Source organism: Balaenoptera musculus, chromosome 6, assembly GCF_009873245.2.
Source record: "Balaenoptera musculus isolate JJ_BM4_2016_0621 chromosome 6, mBalMus1.pri.v3, whole genome shotgun sequence".
Lineage (NCBI taxonomy): Eukaryota > Metazoa > Chordata > Mammalia > Artiodactyla > Balaenopteridae > Balaenoptera > Balaenoptera musculus.
In genome coordinates, this window is record NC_045790.1 from 22,304,115 (window position 1) to 22,317,080 (window position 12,966).

Consider the following 12,966-nt stretch of genomic DNA (forward strand, 5'->3'; position numbering starts at 1 on the left):
GAAGCAGCCCACTGAACGGCCTTTCCAGAGGCTCTTCTCTGAAATATTACCCAAAGCCTCCTTCCTCAGTCCAGTGGCACTTCCCCAGGCCTGGCCCTCACCGACCTTCTCATGACATCCTCCTCCCGGTGAGTTAAAGGTAAACATAATCATCAGACTTAGGGCAATAGAATAAAGGGAATGAGTATGAAGAAAGAGGCAGACGTCTCTATCCTAGAAATCCACGAGAAAGGGACCATCTCTGACCATAACACAGGGAGGACTGAAATTTGGGGAGAAGAGAGAGGTGGATTAAAGATGTCTTAAATTGAAGGAGAGAGCAAAATTCCCAGGTCAGGGCATATGGCACATCCACTTCAGAGGCCCTGGAAACCCCTTCATGACTGAATTGAAAGATACTAAATTGGGCAGGTAGATAGGAAGATGCCAGGCTGATCCTGGGGATCACCAAATCCCCTTCCCACCTAGGCCCTCCTCTTTTGGTTATTCATTTTTCCAGTTCACAGTTTTATTTGCTGGAAAAAGTTACTCTTGCTGCACAGATTTAAAAAACAAAAAAATGTTTCCAGAAATGCAAAGAATTTCTCAGAGGGACTCACAGCCTCACTGGGGAAGAAGGGGAATTTTGTCTCAATACTTCTTTTCCTTCCAGAAACTCCTCACACAGTCTTCTCTGAGTCCTGAACCATCAGACCTACTCCTCCCCCGCATCCCCACACAAAGCACTGCCCTCCATATCCTTGAACTCAAGGTGGGGAATGTACCAACCCCCATCCTTACTCCCTTCAGTCTCAGATCCTCCAAAACCTGGGGACCAGGAAAGGTCCCAGGCAGTAACACTTCTCTTGACAGAGGCAAAGAAATATTAATAAAAACAAAAAGAAAGAAAGAAAAAGAAAGAAAGAAAGAAAGATTTATTGCTTTTTCTCTTAGATGCATGATCTCATTGCTTAACTATACCTAATGAGGCCTAATTCTTCCTTCTAAATCTGGCCTCTCAGTCAGCAGCAGATTTCACCAGTCCCACTGTGTATACTGATGATGCGCTGATAACCAAATGTCATTCTTGAAAAAACGTGGAACTTTTGACTATTTTCTAGTGCAGGAGTTTTGCAACCAGATTTCTAAAATACATAGTGAAACTGGTTTCGACACTAAACTCGAATAATTGATCTTAGGTTATGAATACAAATTATGAATAACCATAATGTTATGAATAACCACAAATTATGAATAATCATAAGTCCAGTTTGGTTTACTAACATCTAATCCTCAGCAGAATGGAAAATGAAAAATATAGAATTCTATATTACATTTGCTATCAAATTTTAGCCAGTCTTGGAGACTCTCTTGGTTCTAGGACAAGGCCACATTTTGAAAGCAAATTCTTTAGTGTAGTGTTTCTCAAACTTCAGAGGACGTAGGAATCACTGGGAGGACCCCCCCAGACCCAGAGATTCTGATCCAGTATTTTGGGACTAGGGGCAGGGAATTTGCTTTTCTAATACAAGATGTTGTTGATGCTGCAGTCATCAGCACATTTTGAGTCGCACTGCCTTGAAAGATACCCTGTTTATTTCCATTTTCGTCATTGCTGTGTTCTCCATACCTAGTAGCTTAGAACCATTCATTATAATATAACTGAAGAGAGGTAAGTTATAAGAAATTTTGCTCCCTTTAATTGCTTGATTTTGAATTGTGTCCTTTGCTAAATAAGTAAGCTACCACTGAACCAAGAATATAAAATAAACCCCTAAATTCTAGTAGTTAGAACATCAAGTATTAAGAATGTGCAGTTTGAATGAGCAAGACATCCTTGGTCCCTCAGTGCAGCCCTCAAGTAAAACAGTGCCAGGAACTGTTTTGATTATGATGTCATCATGGTGGCCAGAGCTCATTGCCCCCAGAGTTTAGTGCGGTGACATTGGCTGCTGATAGCGTTTTCTCGTTAGCCCTTACCTGTAGCATGCTTGGAGAATAGAGGGATACTTAAAATGAACTCACCCTCTCTTGGTTTGACCAGTCTCCATTTAATTGGAATAATTAGTTTTTCCAAAAGTCATACTGATTTAAAGGATATTTTTACTTTTCTGTAGATTTGAAAATTCTCATTGGTGAGGATCCCTTGAAGATATGGCCACTCCCCAGGGCCAGAGAATGACACTCCCCAGCCCCAGGGCCTACCTGACTGTTGGCAAGAGGCCCAGTGTCTACCATGTGGGGCTGTCCATAGAGCAGCTTATAGCATGAAACTGGCTTCTTCCAGAGCAAGTGAGTAAGAGAGGGAGAGCAGGTCATTTTGTCACTTATCTTGGAAGCAGTACCTCTATTCATGCTTCTGCTATATACTATTTGTTTGAAGGAAGTCAGTAAGTCTAGCCCATATTTAAGGGAAGGGGGAATCACACAACAGTGGGGATACAAGCAGATAGGGGTCTTTGGGGGTCACCTTAGAGTCTGCCTCCCATAAGAACACTTTTTTGAAATGCTCTCTAAATATACAAAATGAGCCAGTCTCCACAATTTATTCATCATAAAATTTCTCTGGTCAGTTTTAACATCAAAACCGGCATACACTGCGATTAGCCTTAATTGTTGGCATGTCAGAATACATAGTCCATTTTTCTAATTTGATAATACAGTTGAAATTTTTTTTTTTTTTTTAAACATCTTTATTGAAGTATAATTGCCTTACAATGGTGTGTTAGCTTCTGCTTTATAACAAAGTTAATCAGTTATACATATACAATATGTTCCCATATCTCTTCCCTCTTGCATCTCCCTCCCTCCCACCCTCCCCATCCCACCCCTCTAGGTGGTCACAAAGCACCGAGCTGATCTCCCTGTGCTATGCGGCTGCTTCCCACTAGCTATCTATTTTATATTTGGTAGTGTATATATGTCCATGACACTCTCTCACCCTGTCACATCTCACCCCACCCCCTCCCCATATCCTCAAGTCCATTCTCTAGTAGGTCTGTGTCTTTATTCCCATCTTGCCACTAGGTTCTTCATGGCTTTTTTTTTTCCCTTATATTCCGTATATATGTGTTAGCATACTGTATTTGTTTTTCTCTTTCTGACTTACTTCACTCTGTATGACAGACTCTAACTCCATCCACCTCATTACAAATACCTCCATTTCATTTCTTTTTATGGCTGAGTAATATTCCATTGTATATATGTGCCACATCTTCTTTATCCATTCATCTGTCGATGGACATTTAGGTTGCTTCCATGTCCTGGCTATTGTAAATAGAGCTGCAATGAACATTTTGGTACATGACTCTTTTTGACCTATGGTTTTCTCAGGGTATATGCCCAGTAGTGGGATTGCTGGATCGTATGGTAGTTCTATTTGTAGTTTTTTAAGGAACCTCCATACTGTTCTCCCTAGTGGCTGTATCAATTTACATTCCCACCAACAGTGCAAGAGAGTTCCCTTTCCTCCACACCCTCTCCAGCATTTATTGTTTCTAGATTTTTTGATGATGCCCATTCTGACCGGTGTGAGATGATATCTCATTGTAGTTTTGATTTGCATTTCTCTAATGATTAATGATGTTGAGCATTCTTTCATGTGTCTGTAGGCCATCTGTATATCTTCTTTGGAGAAATGTCTATTTAGGTCTTCTGCCCATTTTTGGATTGGGTTGTTCGTTTTTTTGTTATTGAGCTGCATGAGCTGCTTGTAAATCTTGGAGATTAATCCTTTGTCAGTTGTTTCATTTGCAAATATTTTCTCCCATTCTGATGGTTGTCTTTTGGTCTTGTTTATGGTTTCCTTTGCTGTGCAAAAGCTTTTAAGTTTCATTAGGTCCCATTTGTTTATTTGTGTTCTTATTTCCATTTCTCTGGGAGCTGGGTCAAAAAGAATCTTGCTGTGATGTATGTCATAGAGTGTTCTGCCTATGTTTTCCTCTAAGAGTTTGATAGTGTCTGGTCTTACACTTAGGTCTTTAATCCATTTTGAGTTTATTTTTGTGCATGGTGTCAGGGAGTGTTCTAATTTCATACTTTTACATGTAGCTGTCCAATTTTCCCAGCACCACTTATTGAAGAGGCTGTCTTTTCTCCACTGTATATGCTTGCCTCCTTTATCAAAGATAAGGTGACCATATGTGCGTGAGTTTATCTCTGGGCTTTCTATCCTGTTCCATTGATCTGCATTTCTGTTTTTGTGCCAGTACCAAACTGTCTTGATTACTGTAGCTTTGTAATATAGTCTGAAGTCAGGGAGCCTGATTCCCCCAGCTCCATTTTTCGTTCTCAAGATTGCTTTGGCTATTCGGGGTCTTTTGTGTTTCCATACAAACTGTGAAATTTTTTGTTCTAGTTCTGTGAAAAATGCCAGTGGTAGTTTGATAGGGATTGCATTGAATCTGTAGATTGCTTTGGGTAGTAGAGTCATTTTCACAATGTTGATTCTTCCAATCCAGGAACATGGTATATCTTTCCATCTATTTGTATCACCTTTAATTTCTTTCATCAGTGTCTTATAATTTTCTGCATACAGGTCTTTTGTCTCCTTAGGTAGGTTTATTCCTAGATATTTTATTCTTTTTGTTGCAATGGTAAACGGGAGTGTTTTCTTAATTTCACTTTCAGATTTTTCATCATTAGTGTATAGAAATGCAAGAGATTTCTGTGCATTAATTTTGTATCCTGCTACTTTACCAAATTCATTGATTAGCTCTAGGAGTTTTCTGGTAGCATCTTTAGGATTCTCTATGTATAGTATCATGTCATCTGCAAACAGTGACAGCTTTACTTCTTCTTTTCCGATTTGGATTCCTTTTATTTCTTTGTCTTCTCTGATTGCTGTGGCTAACACTTCCAAAACTATGTTGAATAATAGTGGTGAGAGTGGGCAACCTTGTCTTGTTCCTGATCTTAGTGGAAATGGTTTCAGTTTTTCACCATTGAGGACAATGTTGGCTGTGGGTTTGTCATATATGGCCTTTATTATGTTGAGGAAAGTTCCCTCTATGCCTACTTTCTGCAGGGCTTTTATCATAAATGGGTGTTGAATTTTGTTGAAAGCTTTCTCTGCATCTATTGAGATGATCATATGGTTTTTCTCCTTCAATGTGTTAATATGGTGTATCACATTGATTGATTTGCATATGTTGAAGAATCCCTGCATTCCTGGGATAAACCCCACTTGATCATGGTGTATGATCCTTTTAATGTGCTGTTGGATTCTGTTTGCGAGTATTTTGTTGAGGATTTTTGCATCTATGTTCATCAGTGATATTGGCCTGTAGTTTTCTTTCTTTGTGACATCTTTGTCTGGTTTTGGTATCAGGGTGATGGTGGCCTCGTAGAATGAGTTTGGGAGTGTTCCTCCCTCTGCAATATTGTGGAAGAGTTTGAGAAGGATAGGTGTTAGCTCTTCTCTAAATGTTTGATAGAATTCACCTGTGAAGCCATCTGGTCCTGGGCTTTTGTTTGTTGGAAGGTTTTTAATCACAGTTTCAATTTCAGTGCTTGTGATTGGTCTGTTCATATTTTCTACTTCTTCCTGGTTCAGTCTCGGCAGTTTGTGCATTTCTAAGAATCTGTCCATTTCTTCCAGGTTGTCCATTTTATTGGCGTAGAGTTGCTTGTAGTAATCTCTCATGATCTTTTGTATTTCTGCAGTGTCAGTGGTTACTTCTCCTTTTTCATTTCTAATTCTATTGATTTGAGTCTTCTCCCTTTTTCTCTTGATGAGTCTGGCTAATGGTTTATCAATTTTGTTTATCTTCTCAAAGAACCAGCTTTTAGTTTTATTGATTTTTGCTATTGTTTCCTTCATTTCTTTTTCATTTATTTCTGACCTGATCTTTATGATTTCTTTCCTTCTGCTAGCTTTGGGGTTTTTTTGTTCTTCTTTCTCTAATTGCTTTAGGTGCAATGTTAGGTTGTTTATTCGAGATGTTTCCTGTTTCTTGAGGTAGGCTTGTATTGCTATAAACTTCCCTCTTAGCACTGCTTTTGCTGCGTCCCATAGGTTTTGGGTCGTCGTATCTCCATTGTCATTTGTTTCTAGGTATTTTTTGATTTCCCCTTTGATTTCTTCAGTGATCACTTCGTTATTAAGTAGTGTATTGTGTAGCCTCCATGTGTTTGTATTTTTTACAGATCTTTTCCTGTAATTGATATCTAGTCTCATAGCATTGTGGTCGGAAAAGATACTTGATACGATTTCAATTTTCTTAAATTTACCAAGGCTTGATTTGTGACCCAAGATATGATCTATCCTGGAGAATGTTCCATGCGCACTTGAGAAAAATGTGTATTCTGTTGTTTTTGGGTGGAATGCCCTATAAATATCAATTAAGTCCATCTTGTTTAATGTATCATTTAAAGCTTGTGTTTCCTTATTTATTTTCATTTTGGATGATCTGTCCATTGGTGAAAGTGGGGTGTTAAAGTCCCCTACTATGATTGTGTTGCTGTCAATTTCCCCTTTTATGGCTGTTAGTATTTGCCTTATGTATTGAGGTGCTCCTATGTTGGGTGCATAAATATTTACAATTGTTATACCTTCCTCTTGGATCGATCCCTTGATCATTATATAGTGTCCTTCTTTGTCTCTTATAATATTCTTTATTTTAAAGTCTATTTTGTCTGATATGAGAATTGCTACTCCAGCTTTCTTTTGATATCCATTTGCATGGAATATCTTTTTCCATCCCCTCACTTTCAGTCTGTATGTGTCTCTAGGTCTGAAGTGGGTCTCTTGTAGACAGCATATATACGGGTCTTGTTTTTGTATCCATTCAGCCAGCCTGTGTCTTTTGGTGGGAGCATTTAATCCATTTACATTCAAGGTAATTATCGATATGTATGTTCCTATTCCCATTTTCTTAAATGTTTTGGGTTTGTTATTGTATGTGTTTTCCTTCTCTTGTGTTTCTTGCCTAGAGAAGTTCCTTTAGCATTTGTTGTAAAGCTGGTTTGATGGTGCTGAACTCTCTCAGCTTTTGCTTGTCTGTAAAGGTTTTAATTTCTCCATCACATCTGAATGAGATCCTTGCTGGGTAGAGTAATCTTGGTTGTAGGTTTTTCTCCTTCATCACTTTAAGTATATCCTGCCACTCCCTTCTGGCTTGCAGAGTTTCTGCTGAAAGAAAAATCCCCTTATGGGGATTCCCTTGTGTGTTATTTGTTGTTTTTCCCTTGCTGCTTTTAATATGTTTTCTTTATATTTAATTTTTGACAGTTTGATTAATATGTGTCTTGGCATGTTTCTCCTTGGGTTTATCCTGTATGGGACTCTCTGTGCTTCCTGGACTTGATTAACTATTTCCTTTCCCATATTAGGGAAGTTTTCAACTATAATCTCTTCAAATATTTTCTCAGTCCCTTTCTTTTTCTCTTCTTCTTCTGGGGCCCCTATAATTCGAATGTTGGTGCGTTTAATGTTGTCCCAGAGGTCTCTGAGACTGTCCTCAGTTCTTTTCATTCTTTTTTCTTTATCCTGCTCTGCAGTAGTTATTTCCACCATTTTATCTTCCAGGTCACTTATCCTTTCTTCTGCCTCAGTTATTCTGCTATTGATCCCATCTAGAGTATTTTTAATTTCATTTATTGTGTTTTTCATCGTTGCTTGGTTCCTCTTTAGTTCTTCTACGTCCTTGTTAAATGTTTCTTGCATTTTGTCTATTCTATTTCCAAGATTTTGGATCATCCTTACTATCATTATTCTGAATTCTTTTTCAGGTAGACTACCTATTTCCTCTTCATTTGTTAGGTCTGGTGTGTTTTGACCCTGCTCCTTCATCTGCTGTGTGTTTTTCTGTCGTCTCATTTTGCTTATCTTACTGTGTTTGGGGTCTCCTTTTCACAGGCTGCAGGTTCGTAGTTCCCGTTGTTTTTGGTATCTGTCCCCAGTGGGTAAGGTTGTTTCAGTGGGTTGTGTAGGCTTCCTGGTGGAGGGGACTATTGCCTGTGTTCTGGTGGATGAGGTTGAATCTTGTCTTTCTGGTGGGCGCGTCCACGTCTGGTGGTGTGTTTTGGGGTGTCTGTGGCCTTATGATTTTAGGCAGCCTCCCTGCTAATGGATGGGGCTGTGTTCCTGTCTTGCTAGTTGTTTGGCATAGGGTGTCCAGCCCTGTAGCTTGCTGGTCGTTGAGTGAAGCTGGGTCTTGATGTTGAGATGGAGATCTCTGAGAGATTTTTGCCGTTTGGTATTACGTGGAGCTGGTAGGTCTCTTGTGGACCAGTGTCCTGAAGTTGGCTCTCCCACCTCAGAGGCACAGCCCTGATGCCTGGCTGGAGCACCAAGAGCCTTTCATCCACACAGCTCAGAATATAAGGGAGAAAAAAATAGAAAGAAAAAAGAGGATAAAATAAAATAAAATAAAGCTATTATAATAAAAAATAAGAAAAAAAATTATTAAGAGTAAATGTATTCAGAAAAAAATTTTTTTTAATTTTTAAAAATAGATTTATTAATTTTTTATAGTAAAAAATAAGAAAAAAATTTTTAAGAAAAAAATTTATTAAGAAAAAAATTTTTAATTTTTTAAAATAAAAAATATGAAAAAACTTATTAAAATTTTTTTTAATTTCTAAAAATAGAAAATACGGAAAAAAATATTAAGAAAACATATATTAGGAAAAAAAAATTTTTTTTTAAGTAAAAAAAAAAAAAAAAAAAAATGGACGGACCTAACCCTAGGACTGATGGTGAAAGCAAAGCTATACAGACAAAATCTCACCCAGAAGCATACACATATACACTCACAAAAAAAGGAAAAGGGGAAATTAATATATCCTGCTCCTAAAGTCCACCTTTTGAATTTGGGATGATTCGTTGTCTATTCAGGTATTCAACAGATTCAGGCACATCAAGTTGTTTGTGGAGCTTTAATCCGCTGCTTCTGAGGCTGCTGGGGGAGATTTCCCTTTCTCTTCTTTGTTCGTACAGCTCCCAGCATTCAGCTTTGGATTTGGACCCGCCTCTGCGTGTACGTCGCCTGATGGCGTCCGTTCCCTTTTGGGAGGTCTGACGTCTTCTGCCAGCGTTCGGTGGGTGTTCTGTAGGAGCAGTTCCACGTGTAGATGTATTTCTACTGTATCTGTGGGAAGGAAGGTGATCTCCGCGTCTTACTCTTCCGCCATCTTGCCCCTCCCTCCAGTTGAAATTTTTGATCACTCCAAATTTAATCATTTGTTTTGTTTTTCATATAAAAATTTTTCGTATAGAAAATTTTTTAAAAGTTTAGAGGACAGTGTTGAACTTAAATGTATACTTTTATAGGTCTTAAACTCAAAGAAAATTATTTTCCATTTTGGGATGATTAAATGGTCCTCAGAAACTTACTTGTACTATGTGTTTGCTTACAGAACCTTTCAAGTTTGAGTACATAGTTGAACTTCCAAATAGTAATTTGGTAGAAGTAAAATGGTTAATGTTGACAAATTCACATAGAATATCGTCTCATGAGTATCCAGCATGGATCTCACACTTCATACACCCAGAAGGCCTACTTGAGACCAGGATGTCATGATGAGGTTCCTCCCTCCCCAGTAAGGACCACAGCTCAGCCAGCTGCATAGAGGGCTGATCAACAGGTTCATGCTCTAAAAGCAGAGTTGCATTATCTCATTCAAACTCCCTAGTAAAAAATTATATTCTAGGTATGTTTCTTACCTTCATCCCAAAGGTACACAGAAGAAACTAGAGGAGAGTTTTCTGGATAGACACATCTGGTCCTTTTGTGTGAACTTCAGTCACTCAAAATGGGTATGCTGCCTGTAGAAACGTTTCAGCTTGCAAAAAACCTGGCCCAGTATCAGACTTCACTTGAATTCTACACTGGTAGCAGTGAGTGGAGAGGAAGGTCGTGCAGGGACAATATCCTGCAGAGGAACACAGTCTTGCATGTAAGTGTCTCCTTGGTCTTGCCAAACCTCAGTTTCCTCTTCAGTAAAAATAAAGTAAAAGAGTGACCTTGGGTTAGGCAAATCCTTAGATACAACATCAAAAGCACAAGTGATTAAATAAAGATAAGTTGGTCTTCATCAAAATTCAAACATTTTGAACTTCAAAAGACATCATTAATACATGAAAAAACAGGCCACAGATTGGGAGAAAAAAATTCCAAAGCATATATATGATAAATGACTTGTATCTAAAATATATTTTAAAAGCATACTCAATTACCAGAAGAGAAAAATGCAATAAAAAATAAACAAATATTTTTGAATAGACATTTCATCAAAGAAGACATATATAGGAATGACCAAGCACATACATGATTCTCAATATTTTTAGACATTTTAGTAATGCAAGTAAAAAACACAGTGAGATCCTAATTCACAGTCACTCGAATGACTACATAAAAACACTGGACAATAACAAGTGCTGGAGAAGATGTGGAGAAATTGGAACCCTCATTCGTTGCTCAAGGGAATATAAAAAGATGCCGCTTTCGCTTATTTGAAAATTAACTCCTGAGCGTCCATCCAAGAGAAATAAAAATATGTGTGTCTGTACAAAGATTTGTACATGAATGGTCATAGCAGATCATTTATAACAGCTAAAAAGTGGAAATAATACAAATGCCCATCCATGTTACAACACAGATGAACCTCAGATATAAGTAAATTCTAAAAAGCACAGATTATAAAATTCTATTTATATGAAATATCCACAAAATATAAATCTGTAGAGACAGAAAGTACATTAGTGATCACTTAGAATTGGAGTGGGAATGAAGAGTGGCTGCAGATGAACACGAGGGATCTTTATGTGGGGGTGGAAATGTTCTAAAGTTGGGTTGTGGTCTTAGTTGTACAACACTACAAATTTACTAGAAACTATTGAATTTTACACCTAAATTTGGTGACTTTTATGGTATATATATATATATGTATATTTATACTATATAATATATAATTCTATGGGTATATATATGATATATATACATCAATAAAGCTGGTAAAAAAATAAAATGGTAACTTTCAGTGTTGTGGTAAAAAGTGGAGTTTCAGTGCGTGGTGTATGGGGCTAGTTAATGAATGGCAGCTATTAGTATCACTATTGTCTTGATTTCTGACTCTTCTTTGTCATCATTTCGACGTCTTAACTACTGTGTAAGATTAAGAAACCAAACTTGTATGTATACTCAAAAAATGGAGTGATAACTCACCTTTTCCTGCCACATTCTTGTGCCATTTAGATAAAAAAGAAAATGAATATGTAATATCATCACCTACAGATGGAATTATGTCCATAATTTAATTAGACCTTATCAGTATTTGAAATTATTTTCCCTAAATTCTAATCCATGAAATAAAGGCACAGTCATTTCTGTTAGAAGTCTTCACTTCATAGTGAAACCAAATTATTTAATAGTATTTGCACCAACAATCTTAGGAAGCCATTTATATTTTTAAACATTTGGTAGTTTTCTTTTATAGCTCTTGTAAAATATAAAAATAAAATTATTTTAGCTTATAGTCTATAATTAGAGATACAATCAAGAAAAGAGAACAGAAACTGAAATTCTGATAGCAGAATGAATTTTATAGGCCATTAGAAACTTTGAGAGCCACAAATTTTAATTAACATTTTATGTTTGCAAGTTGTTAGAGCCATTGCATTTTGCTGCCCTTCTATGTGTAAGAAGCATATTTTAAATAGTGAATGTAGAAAACAAAATGGGAAAAACTCCACCAATAATCCAAATATTTCGCTTTTCTTTATGTATTCTCGAGGGTTTCTTCCAAGTTTTATGCTTGCTTCTTTTTATTACTGGGGGGCGGTAATCCTCTACTAGAGTGGGGTAAAGCAGTAAGAAAACACAGGTAAAACCAAATATTAAAAAAAAATTTTTAACAAGAAAAGTAATGCTAAATATCTAGAATTTTGTTTCATTGCAGAGTTACTTAGCTCCTTGTTAGACTAAGGCTGGGAATCATCATGTTCTTTCACATTTCAAAATAGACCATGATAGTGTTGGGTACAGACAAGAAAATTCCCAAGTTGCTGAAAATTACCTTTCTGTTTTAAGTAAATAAACCCTGGAATCATCTATGATTTTAAGAGGCAAGAAAAGACACTGCATGTACAAAAATTAGAAAATTAAAGCGACAAGAAAATACTACACAGTGGAGGCAATGGGCAAAATTCAGACCAATGTGCCCATTTAGGGACTCCTAATGAAAGTAAGGAGGAAGAGGAGGGTGGATGTGGGGAAGGTGGTACCTACTTCCTGCTGACACAAGGAGTGCTCTTGAGTTTCGGTCTCAAGCTCCTTTGGGAGATGAAGAAGAGTTCCTGAGTCCTTGGGTCATTTGGTAACAATGACCTGTGACCACTCCTTTCCCCTGAACCCCCAATGTCTATCAGATGAAATTGTCCTTCTGGCTAACTCTTCAGTGATGTGTAACTCACCTTCTTTTCAGGGTCTTGTTCTTTGTTTTTTTTCTGGACACTTATTGTTCTATCTGTCCAGTGTTCTCTTTTTGGGAGACACTTTCTACCCTGTTCATCTCTGCAACGCCTTCCATCCACATGATCTCTACAGAAGGTGTCATATTCTTAGCTGACGAACCTCTGGTTGATTCATCAGGGATGAGCTTCTGACCTAGGGTTGGATGATCATGATTCTTCCCTAGGAATCTAAAATGAGACTAAAATGTTTCACTTTCCCACTCCCATCTGATTCATCTCATGAACAAAAGACATAATCTTAGGTACCCACATTCATTGAAGGAACAAAAAAGCCATCCCACCCAGAAGGATAAGAATAAAGTACACACATATAGGGAAGCAGAGAAAAGAGAAACAATCTCTTTTTGTTCATTTTAGCAAATTCAAGTTGTATTTCTGTAATGTTATTTTGAGAAGACATATTTCTAATACCAAGATTGTAGTTACATGTCCATTGAGCTCACCCCCTTGTAAGTAGAGAGTATTCACTTTGTTTAAAACTTAAACTGTGTTCTCTTCATGTAAATATTCAA